This window comes from Notamacropus eugenii, chromosome 2 (genome assembly GCF_028372415.1).
Source record: "Notamacropus eugenii isolate mMacEug1 chromosome 2, mMacEug1.pri_v2, whole genome shotgun sequence".
NCBI lineage: Eukaryota > Metazoa > Chordata > Mammalia > Diprotodontia > Macropodidae > Notamacropus > Notamacropus eugenii.
In genome coordinates, this window is record NC_092873.1 from 10,623,578 (window position 1) to 10,640,235 (window position 16,658).

General features: G+C 36.8%; 1 long non-coding RNA gene across 2 annotated transcripts; it reads right to left on the reverse strand.

Moving 5' to 3' along the window:
• Positions 1-322: 322 nt before the first annotated feature.
• Positions 323-1,935, reverse strand: LOC140524354 (uncharacterized). 2 transcript variants are annotated; one of them, XR_011973683.1, is made up of 2 exons: positions 1,833-1,935; positions 323-514 (listed from the first exon to the last, which is right to left on the reverse strand). It is a non-coding gene; the product is annotated as an uncharacterized lncRNA (long non-coding RNA). The 2 variants fall into 2 exon arrangements; XR_011973684.1 differs by having other exon boundaries at positions 323-517.
• Between the last annotated feature and the right edge of the window lie 14,723 nt (positions 1,936-16,658).

The window sequence follows — 16,658 nt, forward strand, 5'->3', positions numbered from 1 at the left end:
AATACATCTGAAAGTAAGCTTGTCTTCTTTTTTAATTAAAAAATGACAACTAGTTTAGCAATTGTATCTGAATAAGAAGTAAACCTGTCTTACCTATTATCTCTTAAATAGAAATTACATTATAACGTTCAACGATAGGTAATTAAAGTGTTCTAGCCAATTTAGTGGTCTCTAGAATTCCTGCAACAACTAACAATTTGAGGGACACTGTTAAAAATATAGTGAAATAAACGTTTTTAATAAAGGATTGTACAAACATATTTTCATACATATACACATGGTGCATATTAAAACAAGACACAACATATTTTCGAAGTCAAGATTTGTTCACTTTTGTATATTTAATGGAAAAGCAGTAAACATTGTTAAACATAGTTCATTTGATACATAAACATTATTTCTTCCTCTAAGCGTATTTCCGGATGCTGATTCATCTTTGGCATTCTCAAGGATTTTTTAGTCTGTTGTCTCCTGGAGAAGTCCGTCAAGGTTTGAAATCAAAGTTTATCAGTAGCTGCTGGGAAAGCAAAGAAGGAAAATCTATTGACCTTATATATATGTACGTCTATATGTGTGTATGTATACACATACCACATGTAGGTATGTGTGTAATTCTTTACTTTTACTTGGGACAAAGGATTCATTATAGGAAGGAATTCTGTGTGTGAGAAGCATGAAAATTGTCACTGGTCCAACTGAGCCTAAGAGTGTCCTGAGCCCTTTGAAGTGAAGGAAGTTGGTCATGGTGTCATAGGCAGCATGTATCTTATCATAGGGATGAGTTGAACTCAAGCTCTTGGGGAAGTCATCTACCATACAAGGTGTTTTAAAGTTCAAACACAAGGCTTTCAATGTTTCAAGTGCTATAATAAAGTTCCTCTTTTTATTACCCTTAAGATGTGTGTTGATTTGATTTTAGCAAATTGTTACTATGATCTTCCTTTTAAATTTTTGCCGTAGAAATCACTATATACATAACAATCAGGATGATGTTCATAAAAACTTCTTTACTTATGCTCATATTGAGCTTTACTTCCTACTTAAGAATGCTGATATTTGCTTTTGAGTTCACCACACAATCAATCATGCCAATAATTTGATTTGCCTATTTCAAGAAAATAAGAACCACAATAGCAGTTTGCGGCAACTTCTTTGTATCTTTTGGTTAAACTGATACCCAGGGCGTCAATAAAAATTTTGCTTTGATTTTCAGTACTGTTGGTCATGGGAAAAAGAGTGTCAATTGAGGTACTAACAATTATATTGATATTTGTAAACGGTTTTTCAATCCTGGCATTCTTAGTACCGTTTGCCCCCTCTCTCTTCACCCTCATGAAATCATCGTAGAATCACAGGATTAAACAGAATAATAGAATCTCAGGATTGAATATGACTTAATAGCTTTCTAATCCAGACAGTCCTTGATCCTCTATCATCCTGAGGGCATTCGCCCAATGTGACTCATTTCTCATTTGAAGATCAGAAGGTGCTACCGAGAACTCAGCACTATTCTTTCTTCTGTTTCATGGGATATGGTGGCCAAAGATTCATTACTTACTGACCAGGCTTCGGCATGTAAGTCTCTCTGTAATTGACCAGGCTTCTCTTCTGGAAACAGACACAAGAGGGCTTGTGCCACCTTTCTAGCTTATTGGAAAGAAGCTGCTAAATCTTGCACTTCACCTGCAAAGAAGAATCCCTGGTTGCTTCAACGTGATGAAGAAGAGGGATGTGGAAATGAAACAGCACCTCTGTGGAAGTTTTTCACCATATTTAAAAATCAGGTATAGTATCTAATTATAACATTTTATTTGTGACCAATTAGGACATACCTTCATTGAATTCCCTAGTTATATTTTCTTCCAACTCCTGTCACATCTGAAGTCAAATGAAAAGACAAGTCAGAACAGTGAGGTAAATGAGGAAATGGGAAGTCAAGATAATACACAGAACTCAAAAAATCTTATAAAGAATGCAGACATCCAAAGAAATGACTAATAAAATTAAGACCTCAGTATATTTGATTTTAGACATTCAAAAGAAAAGCTATTGATGTAATAAATTAATATTATTATGAACACAATCATGAATTTCTCACGATTAAATACAAAGAGACATGTGAACATTTTTAGCACAGTAGTCATGTCTCAGGTTGGGAATACAATTTTCGTCTGTGTTAAGCAAATTGTGCCCTCTTTATTTCCATTGGATCAATATAACATTTTTCGTTAAAAAGAAAATCAATTTCATATTCTATGCTTAAAATACTTAATTTCAAACATTAAAATTGTCTTCATTAAGTTTCAGTATAAACAGAAAATGACCCGTAAGTGGTCCTTAACAGAAAAGAAAATTCCTGGAAATGATGAAATACAATACACTATCGCCAAGGAAGGGCAGAGAGTACTAAATGAAAGCCGCTCCTGCATTGTCTGTTACATTCGAATTATTTCTTTATCCAGGCAGACACTGATTTCATTTGAATTTCAAAATACATGCTTTCTCCTTGTGCAGATTTTAGAAACCACGCTAAGAAAAATTCTACTTCCATCTTTAACTTGTAAAGAAGGAAGGAAAGATTGTTTCCTCATTCATTACTTCAATTCTTAAAACCACTTCATAGATACAGAAAGAGAAGATGAAATGGGAAATCACTGTTGATAACGATTAAAATGGTATAGTTTCCCTTTCAGGAGACAAATGAAATAGTTTGAATAGTATAGATAGATATGAGGTCAATCTTACAACATACACATACACCATTATTTGGACATTTTGTTTGTATTGAGTGTGACCTGGTGTGGAGTATGCCGACTTCTCATGTACTATAATTTTGTGCCTCCACTCTTAAGGCCACTCTCGTAATTAGTTTTTGCGTTCTGTATTCTGCAAATGTGAAGTTCAAGACGGGTTTGTGGGAATTATTTCGTGTTTACCTAAGTAATGATAATGTTTGTTGCCTACGTAAGGGTCAAGGATGCCCTTCGCGCTGAACATAAGGTGAATGTAAGGTTAATGGTACATGGGGGAAGAATTCAAGACCTTCCCATCCATTAATGGGCCTCAGACATGTTTTGCTAATTTCTAACGAGGCACAGAGTCACAATAGTCTTGCCCTTCAGCCCTGAAAAGAGTATCTATGCTTTGACGTGAGGGTTTATTTTGGGCCTTAGTATTTGGACTCTTAATAATCACTCTGAAGGCAGGAGTGTCCATACTCTGACTACTTCTTAAAGAGGCCTATTCAATGAATGAGCAAGGAGTCACCCTAAGGGAATACCTGTATAGCCATTGGCCTAAAAGTGCCAAGGTCTCCCATTGCATCTGTGGTCATCTCCAGGCCTCCTGAGGAATATCACTTCACTAGATTCAGATGGCTCTGGGGACGAAGTGATTCTATTGACGTTGCACAGCCCTCCCTCACTCAGAACAAATTCAAGTGTCATCAGTTCTTTGATGGGAAGGTGTTCTTCGGGGATGAAGAACAAACACATGTACGTGTCCATGGAGAAAAATATTTATAGCAGCTCTCTTTGTGGTGGCCCAAAACTGGAAATCAAGGCGATGACCATCAATTGGGGAACAGCTGAATAAACTGTGGTATTTAACTGTAATGGAATGTGAATATACTATAAGAAATGATAAAGAGGAAGACTTTGAGAGACCTGGAAAAACTTGTATGAAATGATGCTGAGTGAAAGGAGCAGAACCATCAGTCCTTTTCACACAGCACCAACCACAATGTGTGAGAAATGTTTCTAGTAGACGTAGTCCTTCATTGCAATGCAAGGACTTAAAAAATTCAGAATGGTCTCTTAAGGTAAAACGCCTTATACATGCAGACAAAGAACTACGGAACTGGATCACAGAATGAAGCAGAACATTTTCTTTTGTATTATGTTTTCTTTTGTTTGATGATTTCTCCCATTCGTTTTAATTCTTCTAAGGAACATGAATAAGGTGAAAATGAATTGAGTAGGAATGTATGTATAGACCCCATATGAAATTGTATGTTTTCTCATGGAGGGCGGGTGCAGATAGGAGGAAGGGGGGGAAGGGACGAGAAAAAAATCTAAGATATATGGAAGTGATTGTAGAACACTGGAAACACATAAAATAATAATTAAAAAAGAAAAAATGTTATTCCATCTTCTATCTCCAAGATGTTCCAAAGACTTTCTCCCATGCCAGCATATAATCCCACCTTCCCTGGGTCTTCAGAATACCCAGTATCATTTGAAAGCTCAGTTCAAGTGCGTCCAAGTCCTATTTTCATTCCGAGTTCATTTGCCCACCGTGCAAAACAAATGACCTTGTAGGTAGTGTGTATATGCTTCGTACTTACTTAGATAAAAGCATAAATGGCTTTTAGTCCTTCTCAAAGGCATCCCTCCTTCCACACAGTGGAGATGGGTTGACAATCATAGTTTAAGTCATTTTATGAATATTAACTCAACCGTTGGTAATTTCAGTGTACGATGACTGAGAAATTACTCTGTTATTGCTAAAAATCCTTAACACACTTAATGAAGTCACCACAATAAGGGAGAAGACAAAATAAAATTCTAGTGAAACTGAAAGATAGCTTAGAAGGATCGATCATTGTTGGTTTCACTACGTGCTCCAAAGCAACAAGTTCCATCTTTCCACATAATTGGCCATCACATACAGCAATGATTACGACAAGTCTTTATAAAAAGACCACCATGAAGATAATTGTTACCTCCATGCCAGTAATGTGTTGAATAGAGCAAAGAAGAGACCTTCTGTGAGAAATAAAGAGGTGTTTATTCAAATCATAACTTCTTTTGATGTTTAGTGACTTCAGAACAAAGATGGAAAAAAAGGGGATTCTAGAAGGTATGCTGAAAAACATAACTCACGTTTGAGAAATGAAAGAGAACAAAGGCTTTTAAGATGATTTAGAATATTTCTCTGTCTGCATGTCTCTTCTGATGATTTTTTTCCAGAAGAATTTGAAGGTAACTACCCAAAGCAAAAGAAAACCACACACAAAGAAGAAATGAAATTGGTTATTATGAGAGAAGAAAAGATTGATTCCTGGAAATGACATCAGAACCAGCTGACTACAATCTGAATATAGACTAGTTGTTGTTTTTTTAATGGCAAAAATAAACTTCTATTCATAAGGCAATTATATGGTGATATAGATGCCCCAGCATCTATGGTGGTCCAAGCCATGAACAGAGAGCAAGTAAGACCATTGAGTAATATTGAGTACACCCATTTTCATGGATATAGTTGCAGAGAACAGAAGGGTGAAACAAATTGTTGATTAAGGAGCTGCAGAAGTAAGAACACATGTATAGATCTTATACCACATGGTTCAATGAAATAAAATGAAGTGAAGGTGAGCTGATTGGCAAAGGGAAGGAGTGATTATAATTCCTATCTATGTACAAGTAAAACAAAGTGGTCAACTATGGCTTAATAAGGAGACTTTCTCATGCAATATTTTCCTAAAAATTGCAAAACTATCTGTTTTCAAAATGAACGTTTTAATTAAAACTTCACGATGAAGACATGTTTATTAACTTTTATTCATGTTTCATTATATCAAAATCACTCAGAAGATTACTAGACACTGACCCAAAATGCTTAATCATTTGATCTTCCCTGAGTGATTAACACATTCAGTACATATATTTTTAAGGCATTTTAGTAGTGTCTTTAAAAAAAATGAAACATTTGCTGTATTGAATGTTGACTGCATTACATTTATCATGTTGGCTCTGGGAGGTCCTTAGAATTAGGCACGTTTTATAAAGGGAGAGAAAGATGCCATAGATATGCAATATCTTTTAAGTTTCTAAACTTAGTTGAAGAAAATACGCATACATATAGGATATTTACTAATATACTATTTTACTATTTTACTATTAGTACTTTACTAATACTAATAACTAAATTAGGACGTAATTCTGTATATTATATGTGATGACTTTGCAAAAGATTTCTCTACAGTATTGAATAAAAAAGATGTGTTGATATGGGTATGGTTTTTTTTTTATATAGATGTTGAAGACGTTCTAAAAAAAGCAGAAGGATCACAGAAAGACTGTGTTTTAAGTGGTAAGATGCCAGTACCATGGGAAAATAATCAGAGGAGATAAAACCCATCTTTAAGAACTGGTTAAAGAGGAAATAGAATTCATTTATTTATATTTTTTATTTTGTAATGTTTAACAATCACTGCCATACAATTGTGATTTTATCCCCCCCACCTACCACCCACTCCCCCCTCCCTCCCCACGACTGCATACAATTCTGTATAGATTCTACATATACTTTCCTATTGAGTATATTTTCACTATAGTCATGCTATGTAGTCAGACTAAGATAAATGAAAGAAATCGTATAACAAATCAGAACATGATACACAAACACATACACATACACAAACATGATCTGCTACAATATGTGAGTGACTTCCATATTTCTCTCTCTGAGTGTGGCAGGCATTTTGCCTTGAGATCCTCCATTGGGATTTTTTTTTTTTTTTGTTAAGAAGTTCTTGTGTTATTACACAAATCTAAGTCTACCAGAAAAAACTCTCACATACTGTGGTTGTTGCTGTGCATAAAGTTCTCCTGGTTCTGCTCCTTTCACTCAGCATCAGGTCATATAAGTCCTTCCAGGCCTCTCTGAAGTCTTCTTGTTCATCATTTCTTATGGCACAATAGTACTCCATTACATTCATATACCATAATTTATTCAGCCATTCCCCAATTGATGGACATCCCCTTGACTTCCAGTTTTTGGCAACTACATAGAGTGCAGCTATAAATATTTTTATACATGTGGGACCCTTTCCCATTTTTATGATCTCTTGGGGATATAGTCCTGGTAGCGATATTGCTGGGTCAAAGGGTATGCACATTTTTGTAGCCCTTTGGGCATAGTTCCAAATTGCTCTCCAGAATGGTTGGATGCGCTCGCAGCTCCACCAACAATGAATTAGTGTTCCAACTTTCCCACATCCTCTCCAGCATTTATCATTTTCTTGTTCTGTCATGTTTGCCAGTCTTATAGGTGTGATGTGGTACCTCAGAGTTGTTTTGATTTGCATCTCTCTAATCAATAGTGATTTAGAGCATTTTTTCATATGATTATAGATAGCTTTAATTTCTTCCTCTGAAAATTGCCTGTTCATATCCTTTGACCATTTATCAATTGGGGAATGACTTGTATGATTATACATTTGGATCAGTTCTCTATATATTCTAGAAATGAGGCCTTTATCCCCGAGCTTAGCTGTAAAAATTCTTTCCCAATTTACTACATCCCTCCGGATTTTGGTTGCATTGGGTTTGGTTGTGCAAAAACTTCTGAGTTTACTGTAATCAAAGTTATCCATTTTGCATTTCATAATGCATTCTATCTCTCCTTTAGTAAAGAATTCTTCCCTTCTCCATAGATCTGATAAATACACTATTCCTTGCTTCTCCAGTTTATTCATGGTATCAATCTTTATACCTAAATCATGTACCCATTTGGACTTTATTCTTGTGTACGGTGTCAGGTATGGGTCTATGCCTAATTTCCGCCACACTGTTATCCAGTTTTCCCAGCAATTTTTGTCAAACAATGAGTTCTTATCCCAGAAGCTGGGGTCCTTGGGTTTATCAAACAGAAGGTTGCTATATTCCTTGCCTACTGCATCTTGAGTGCCAAGTCTATTCCACTTGTCTACCTCTCTGTTTCTTAGCCAATACCAAGTGGTTTTGATAATTGCTGCTTTATAGTACAGTTTGAGGTCTGGTAGCGCTAGGCCACCTTCCCAAGCATTTCTTTTCATTAGTCCCTTTGATATTCTGGACCTTTTGTTTTTCCAAATGAATTTTGATATTATTTTGTCCAGCTCTAGAAAGTAATTGTCTGATAGTTTAATTGGTATGGCACTAAATAGGTATATTAATTTGGGTAGAATTGTCATTTTTATTATATTAGCCCGGCCTACCCATGAGCAACTAATGTTTTTCCATTTACTTAAATCTGACTTTATTTGTGCCAAAAGTGTCTTCTAATTGTGTTCATATAATCCCTGGGTTTGTTTTGGCAGGTAGACTCCTAAGTATTTTATACTGTCTACCCTAACTTTAAATGGGATTTCTCTTTCTATCTCTTGCTGTTGGACTTTGTTGCTAATATATAGGAATGCAGAAGATTTGTGTGGGTTTATTTTGTACCCTGCAACTTTGCCAAAGTTGTTTATTAATTCTAGTAATTTTTTACTTGAATCTCTGGGATTCTCTAGGTAAATCATCATATCATCTGCAAAGAGTGATAACTTAGTTTCTTCTTTGGCTATTTTAATTCCTTGGATATCTTTATCTTGTCTAATTGCTACAGGTAACATTTCTAGTACCATATTAAATAATAGTGGTGATAATGGACAACCTTGTTTCACCCCTGATCTTATTGGGAATGCATCTAGCTTATCCCCATTGCATATAATGCTTGATGAAGGTTTTAGATAGATACTGCTTATTATTTTATGGAAAGTTCCCTTTATTCCTACATTCTCCAATGTTTTTAGTAGGAATGGATGTTGTATTTTGTCAAAAGCTTTTTCTGCAACTATTGAGATAATCATGTGGTTTTTGTTAGCTTTGTTGTTGATGTGATCGATAATGCTAATAGTTTTCCTAATATTGAACCAGCCCTGTAGTCCTGGTATGAATCCTACCTGATCATAATGTATTAATCTCGTGATAAGATGCTGTATTCGTTTTGCTAGAATCTTATTTAAAATTTTTGCATCTATATTCATTAGGGAAATTGGTCTATAATTTTCTTTCTCTGTTTTGTCTCTTCCTGGTTTGGGTATCAAAACCATATTTGTATCATAGAAAGAATTTGGGAGGACTCCTTCTTCCCCAATTTTCAAGAATAGTGTATGTAGTATTGGAATTAACTGTTCTTTAAATGTTTGATAGAATTCACTGGTGAATCCATCTGGCCCTGGAGATTTTTTCCTAGGGAGTTCATTGATGGCTTGTTCAATTTCTTTTTCTGAGATGGGGTTGTTTAAGTATTCAACTTCCTCTTCTGTTAATCTGGGCAATTTGTATTTTTTAAAATATTCATCCATCTCATTTAGATTATCGAATTTGTGGGCATAAAGTTGGGCAAAGTAGTTTCTAATTATTGTTTTAATTTCCTCCTCATTGGAGGTGAGTTCACCCCTTTCATTTTTAATATTAGTAATTTGGTTTTCTTCTTTCTTTTTTTTAATCAGATTGACCAAAGGTTTATCAATTTTATTAGTTTTTTCATAAAACCAACTATTGGTTTTATTTATTAATTCAATAGTTTTCTTAATTTCAATTTTATTAATCTCTCCTTTGGTTTTCAGTATTTCTAATTTGGTATTTACTTGGGGATTTTCAATTTGTTCTTTTTCTAGCTTTTTCAACTGCAAGCCTAAGTCATTGATCTCCTCTTTCTCTATTTTATTTATGTAAGCATTCAGAGATATAAAACTTCCCCTAATAACTGCTTTTGCAGTATCCCATAAGTTTTGGTATGTTGTCTCACTATTGTCATTCTCTCGAATGAAATTGTTGATTATTTCTATGATTTCTTCTTTAACCCAACCCTTCTTTAGAATTAGATTATTTAGTTTCCAATTGATTTTTGGTTTCTCTTTCCATGGCCTTTTATTACATGTAATTTTTAATGCATTATGATCCGAAAAGGATGCATTGATTATCTCTACCTTTCTGCACTGGATTGTGAGATTTTTATGTCCTAGTACATGGTCAGTTTTTGTAAATGTTCCATGTACCGCTGAGAAAAAAGTATATTCCTTTCTATTCCCATTTAATTTTCTCCAAAGATCTATCATATCTACCTTATCCAGAGTTTTATTTAACTCCTTAACCTCTTTCTTGTTTATTTTGAGGTTGGATTTATCGAGTTCAGAGAGGGGGAGGTTGAGGTCCCCCACTAGTATAGTTTTGCTATCAATTTCTTCCTTCAACTCCCCCAACCTCTCCTCTAAGAATCTGGATGCTATACCACTTGGAGCATATATGTTTAGTAATGATATTGCTTCATTGTCTATGGTGCCTTTTAGCAGGATATAGTTTCCGTCCTTATCCCTTTTGATTAGATCTATTTCTGCTTTTGCTTTGTCTGAGATTAGGATTGCTACTCCTGCCTTTCTTACATGAGCTGAAGCACAATATATTCTGCTCCATCCTTTGACCTTTATCCTATGTGTATCCCCCCGTTTCAAATGTGTTTCTTGTAAGCAGCATATTGTTGGATTATGGCTTTTAATCCATTCTGCTATCCGTCTCCGTTTTATGGGAGAGTTCATTCCATTCACATTCACAGTTATGATTACAATCTGTGTATTTCCCTCCAACCTCTTTCCCACCATTTGTGCTTTTAGCTCTCCTGTCTCCCTTCCCCTCCTCAATAGTATTCACTTTTCTCCCCCTCCTCCTGCAGCCTTCCCCTCCTTCTTTTGACCCCCCTCCCTTTTAGTTCCCTTTACTCTTATTGCTTCTTTCCTCCCTTTTAGCCACCCTCCCCTTTCTTCCCCCTTCCCCTCCTACTACCTATAGAGCTAGTTAGGCTTATCTACTTAAGATTATTGTTCCCTCCTTTGAACAAATCAGATGAGAGTACCTCTCAAACAATGCTCATCTCCCTCCCCTCCTTCCCTCTACTATAGTTTTGTACTTCTTCCTGTGATATAATTTGCCATTTTCTGCTTCCTCCTTTCCACACCTCCTATTACATTCCCTTCTCATACTTAAATCATATTTTTGACATGACATCATTTACTTTATGCCCGTTCCCTCTACATATATCCCTTTTATCATAATAGCTGCACAGTTCTCAAGATTAACAGGTATCATCTTCCCTTATAGGGAGGTAAACAGTTTTCCCTAATTGAGTAGCAAGTTTTTGTTTTTGTTTTTTCCCCTCTGTTTACCTTTTTATGATTCTCTGGAGACCTGCATTTGAAGATCAAATTGTCTATTGAGTTCTGGTGTTTTGGTCAGGAAGCTCTGGAAATCCCTTATTTCGTTGAATGACTTTCTCCTTGCCTGAAATGTTATGCTGAACTTTGCTGGGTAGTTGATCCTTGGTTGAAGTCCCAACTCCTTTGCCTTACGGAATATTGGGTTCCAATTCTTTCGATCTTTTAATGTAGAAGCTGCAAGGTCCTGTGTGATCCTGACTGTGTGTCCTTGATATTTGAATTGTTTCTTTCTGGCTGCTTGTAGTATTTTGTCCTTCACTTGATAGCTCTGGAATTTGGCAACTATATTTCTTGGGGTTTTGAGTTTGGGATCCCTTTCGGGAGGGGAACGGTGGATTCTTTCGATGACTATTTTGCCCTCTGAGTCTAGTACTTCTGGACAGTTTTCCTTGATGATTTCCTGGAAGATATTGTCCAGACTCTTTTCTTCATCATGGGTTTCTGGCAGGCCAATAATTCTTAGATTTTCTCTCCTGGATCTATTTTCCAGGTCAGTTGTTTTTCCAATTAAATATTTTACATTTTCTTCTATCTTTTCATTCTTTAGATTTTGTTTGACTGATTTTTCTTGCCTCATTGAGTCATTAGTTTCTACTTGCCCAATTCTAATCTTCATCGTAGTGTTTTCTTCAGTTAGCTTTTCCATCTCCTTTTCCATCTGACCAATTTTTCCCTTTAGGGAGCTATTTTCTCCATTTAATTTTTGTACTTCTTTTTCCAATCGACCAATTTTCCCAGTTAGGTTTTGGGTTTCCTTTTCCATCTGATCAATTTTCCCAATTAGGTTTTGGGTTTCCTTTTCCATTTGATTAGCTCTTCCTTTTAGGGAATTATTCTCTCCAGTTAATTTTTGAACTTCCTTTTCCATTTCTTCAATTTTCTTTTTCAGGGTGATGTTCTCATCAGTGAATTCTTTTTTTATAGTTTTAAAATCATTGGCCAGTTTTTCTTTTATATCCTTCTTCAGACGTTCCAGGTAATCTAGTTGTGCTTGCGAGAAATTCATAGTCCCATCTGAGGTTTCAGATGGAAGTACAGTCTCAGCTCTAACCTCTTTGGTGTTTGTGTTTTGGTCCTTATCCCCATAGAAAGATTCTATGGTTTTTTCACTTTTCGTCTGCTTTTTCCGATTCATGATGTTGGCTGAGTGTTGTAGCTTTTGGTTCTTTCAGTCAGAAGGTACAGATCTTTAAGTTGAGCTGATGTGTGTCTGGGCTAAAAGCAGGCTTTTGTTTTTTGTTTCCCCAATCAACCCTGGGGTTAGCTTGTTAGGTGTGTGGGAGGTGTGGTCTGGTCTCAGGATATCTCCTCAGCTGACTTGAGGCAAAGGCAAGGTCAGGGGATGGTGATCCCAGCTTCCCTATTGTCTTCCCTTTTCCCCTGGAGGGCTGGGGCACGCCTAGAAGCTAATGCGTGTTCCCGCCCCTCCTGGGGCTCGTCTCCCGGCTCTGAGGCTTGCCTGGGTCTCAGTGAGAATTTTCTCTGCCCTGGGTCGTCTGTCCCTCCAGATCGCCTCCACCACAGTAGGAAGAATCCCCCTTTGCCACTTTTCCAGCCTCTGGTGTTATGAGACCGCCCGCCCCCTTCTGCTGTTCCCGCTGATCCAGGATTAATCTGGGGAAGAATTTTATGGTTCCCTCACGGTCATCAGGGGGGAGGAGAGAGCACTTACTGATTACTCTGCCATCCCAGTTCCTGGAAGTTCAAGTAGTGACCCACAGAAGTCCGTCTTCAGGCTGAAGATTTCAAGGGCTGCTGCGCTGATGTCTGGCACTCAGCGGCTCTCACCGGCTCGGCCTGGCTTATCTCCTGCTCCGCTGGTCTCGCCCGCCACTCTCGGGCTCCTCTGGTCCCCTCTGAACTTTACTTCCTACGTAAGAATGCTAATGTTTGCTTTTGAGTTCACCACACAATCAATCATGCCAATAATTTGATTTGCCTATTTCAAGAAAATAAGAACCACAATAGCAGTTAGCGGCAACTTCTTTGTATCTTTTGGTTAAACTGATACCCAGGGCGCCAATAAAAATTTTGCTTTGATTTTCAGTACCGTTGGTCATGAGCAAAAGAGTGTCAATTGAGGTACTAACAATTCTATTGATATTTGTAAACAGTTTTTCAATCCTGGCATTCTTAGTACCTTTTGCCCCCTCTCTCTTCACCCTCATGAAATCATCGTAGAATCACAGGATTAAACAGAATAATAGAATCTCAGGATTGAATATGACTTCAATAGCTTTCTAATCCAGACAGTCCTTGATCCTCTATCATCTTGATGGCATTCGCTCAATGTGACTCATTTCTCATTTGAAGATCAGAAGGTGCTACCGAGAACTCAGCACTATTCTTCCTTCTGTTTCATGGGATATGGTGGCCAAAGATTCATTACTTACTGACCAGGCTTCGGCATGTCAGTCTCTCTGTAATTGACCAGGCTTCTCTTCTGGAAACAGACACAAGAGGGCTTGTGCCACCTTTCTAGCTTATTGGAAAGAAGCTGCTAAATCTTGCACTTCACCTGCAAAGAAGAATCCCTGGTTGCTTCAACGTGATGAAGAAGAGGGATGTGGAAATGAAACAGCACCTCTGTGGAAGTTTTTCACCATATTTAAAAATCAGGTATAGGATCTAATTATAACATTTTATTTGTGAGCAGTTAGGACATACCTTCATTGAGTTCCCTAGTTATATTTTCTTCCAACTCCTGTCACATCTGAAGTCAAATGCAAAGACAAGTCAGAACAGTGAGGTAAATGAGGAAAGGGGAAGTCAAGATGATACACAGAACTCAAAAAATCTTATAAAGAATGCAGACATCCAAAGAAATGACTAATAAAATTAAGACCTCAGTATATTTGATTTTAGACATTCCACAGAAAAGTTGTTGACGTAATAAATTAATATTATTATGAACACAATCATGAATTTCTGACGATTAAATACAAAGAGACATGTGAACATTTTTAGCACAGTAGTCATGTCTCAGGTTGGGAATACAATTTTCGTCTGTGTTAAGCAAATTGTGCCCTCTTTATTTCCATTGGATCAATATAACATTTTTCGTTAAAAAGAAAATCAATTTCATATTCTATGCTTAAAATACTTAATTTCAAACATTAAAATTGTCTTCATTAAGTTTCAGTATAAACAGAAAATGACCCGTAAGTGGTCCTTAACAGAAAAGAAAATTCCTGGAAATGATGAAATACAATACACTATCGCCAAGGAAGGGCAGAGAGTACTAAATGAAAGCCGCTCCTGCATTGTCTGTTACATTCGAATTATGTCTTTATCCAGGCAGACACTGATTTCATTTGAGTTTCAAAATATATGCTTTCTCCTTCTGCAGATTTTAGAAACCACGCTAAGATAAATTCTACTTCCATCTTTAACTTGTAAAGAAGGAAGGAAAGATTGTTTCCTCATTCATTACTTCAATTCTTAAAACCACTTCATAGATACAGAAAGAGAAGATGAAATGGGAAATCACTGTTGATAACGATTAAAATGGTATAGTTTCCCTTTCAGGAGACAAATGAAATAGATTGAATAGTATAGATAGATATGAGGTCAATCTTACAACATACACATACACCATTATTTGGACATTTTGTTTGTATTGAGTGTGACCTGGGGTGGAGTATGCCGACTTCTCATGTACTGTAATTTTGTGCCTCCACTCTTAAGGCCACTCTCGTAATTAGTTTTTGCGTTCTGTATTCTGCAAATGTGAAGTTCAAGATGGGTTTGTGGGAATTATTTCGTGTTTACCTAAGTAATGATAATGTTTGTTGCCTACGTAAGGGTCAAGGATGCCCTTCGGGCTGAACGTAAGGTTAATGTAAGGTTAATGGTTCATGGGGGAAGAATTCAAGACCTCCCCATCCATTAATGGGCTTCAGACATGTTTTGCTAATTTCTAACGAGGCACAGAGTCACAATAGTCTTGCCCTTCAGCCCTGAAAAGAGTATCTACGCTCTGAGGTGAGGGTTTATTTTGGGTTTTAGTATTTGGACTCTTAATAATCACTCTGAAGTCAGGAGTGTCCATACTCTGACTACTTCTTAAAGAGGCCTATTCAATGAATGAGCATTGAGTCCCCCTAATGGAATACCTGTATAGCCATTGGCCTAAAAGTGCCAAGGTCTCCCATTGCATCTGTGGTCATCTCCAGGCTTCCTGAGGAATATCACTTCACTAGATGCAGATGGCTCTGTGGACGAAGTGATTCTATTGACGTTGCACAGCCCTCCCTCACTCAGAACAAATTCAAGTGTCATCAATTCTTTGATGGGAAGGTGTTCTTCGGGGATGAAGAACAAACACATGTACGTGTCCATGGAGAAAAATATTTATAGCAGCTCTCTTTGTGGTGGCCCAAAACTGGAAATCAAGGCGATGACCATCAATTAGGGAACAGCTGAATAAACTGTGGTATTTAACTGTAACGGAATGTGAATATACTATAAGAAATGATAAAGAGGAAGACTTTGAGAGACCTGGAAAAACTTGTATGAAATGATGCTGAGTGAAAGGAGCAGAACCAGAAATCCTTTTCGCACAGCACCAACCACAGTGTGTGAGAAATGTTTCTAGTAGACGTAGTCCTTCATTGCAATGCAAGGACTTAAAAAATTCAGAATGGTCTCTTAAGGTAAAACGCCTTTCACATGCAGACAAAGAACTACGAAATTGGATCACAGAATGAAGGAGAATATTTTCTTTTGTATTATGTTTTCTTTTGTTTGATGATTTCTCCCATTCGTTTTAATTCTTCTAAGGAGCACGAATAAGATGAAAATGAATTGAGTACGAATGTATGTATAGACCCCATATGAAATTGTATGTTTTCTCATGGAGGGCGGGTGCAGAGAGGAGGACGGAGAGGACGGGATGAGAAAAAAATCTAAGATATATGGAAGTGATTGTAGAACACTGGAAACACATAAAATAATAATTAAAAAAGAAAAACATGTTATTCCATCTTCTATCTCCAAGATATTCCAAAGACTTTCTCCCATGCCAGGCATATAATCCCACCTTCCCTGGGTCTTTCAGAATTCCCAGTATCTTTTGAAAGCTCAGTTCAAGTGCGTCCAAGTCCTATTTTCATTACGAGTTGATATGCCGACCATGCAAATCAAATGAGTTTGTAGGTAGTGTGTATATGCTTCGTAATTACTTAGATAAAAGCGTAAATGGCTTTTAGTCCTTTTCAGTGGCATCCCTCCTTCCACGCAGTGGAGATGGTATTGAGACAATCATAGTTTAAGTCATTTTATGAATATTAGCTTAACCGTTGGTAATTTCAGTGTACGATGACTGAGAAATTGCTCTGTTATTGCAAAAAATCCTTAACACCCTTAATGAAGTCACCACAATAAGGGAGAAGACAAAATAAAATTCTAGTGAAACTGAAAGATAGCTTAGAGGGATCGATCATTGTTGGTTTCACTACGTGCTCCAAAGCAACAAGATCCATCTTTCCACATAATTGGCCATCACATACAGCAATGATTACGACAAGTCTTTATAAAAAGACCACCATGAAGATAATTGTTACCTCCATGCCAATAATGTGTTGAATAGAGCAAAGAAGAGACCTTCTGTGAGAAATAAAGAGGTATTTATTCA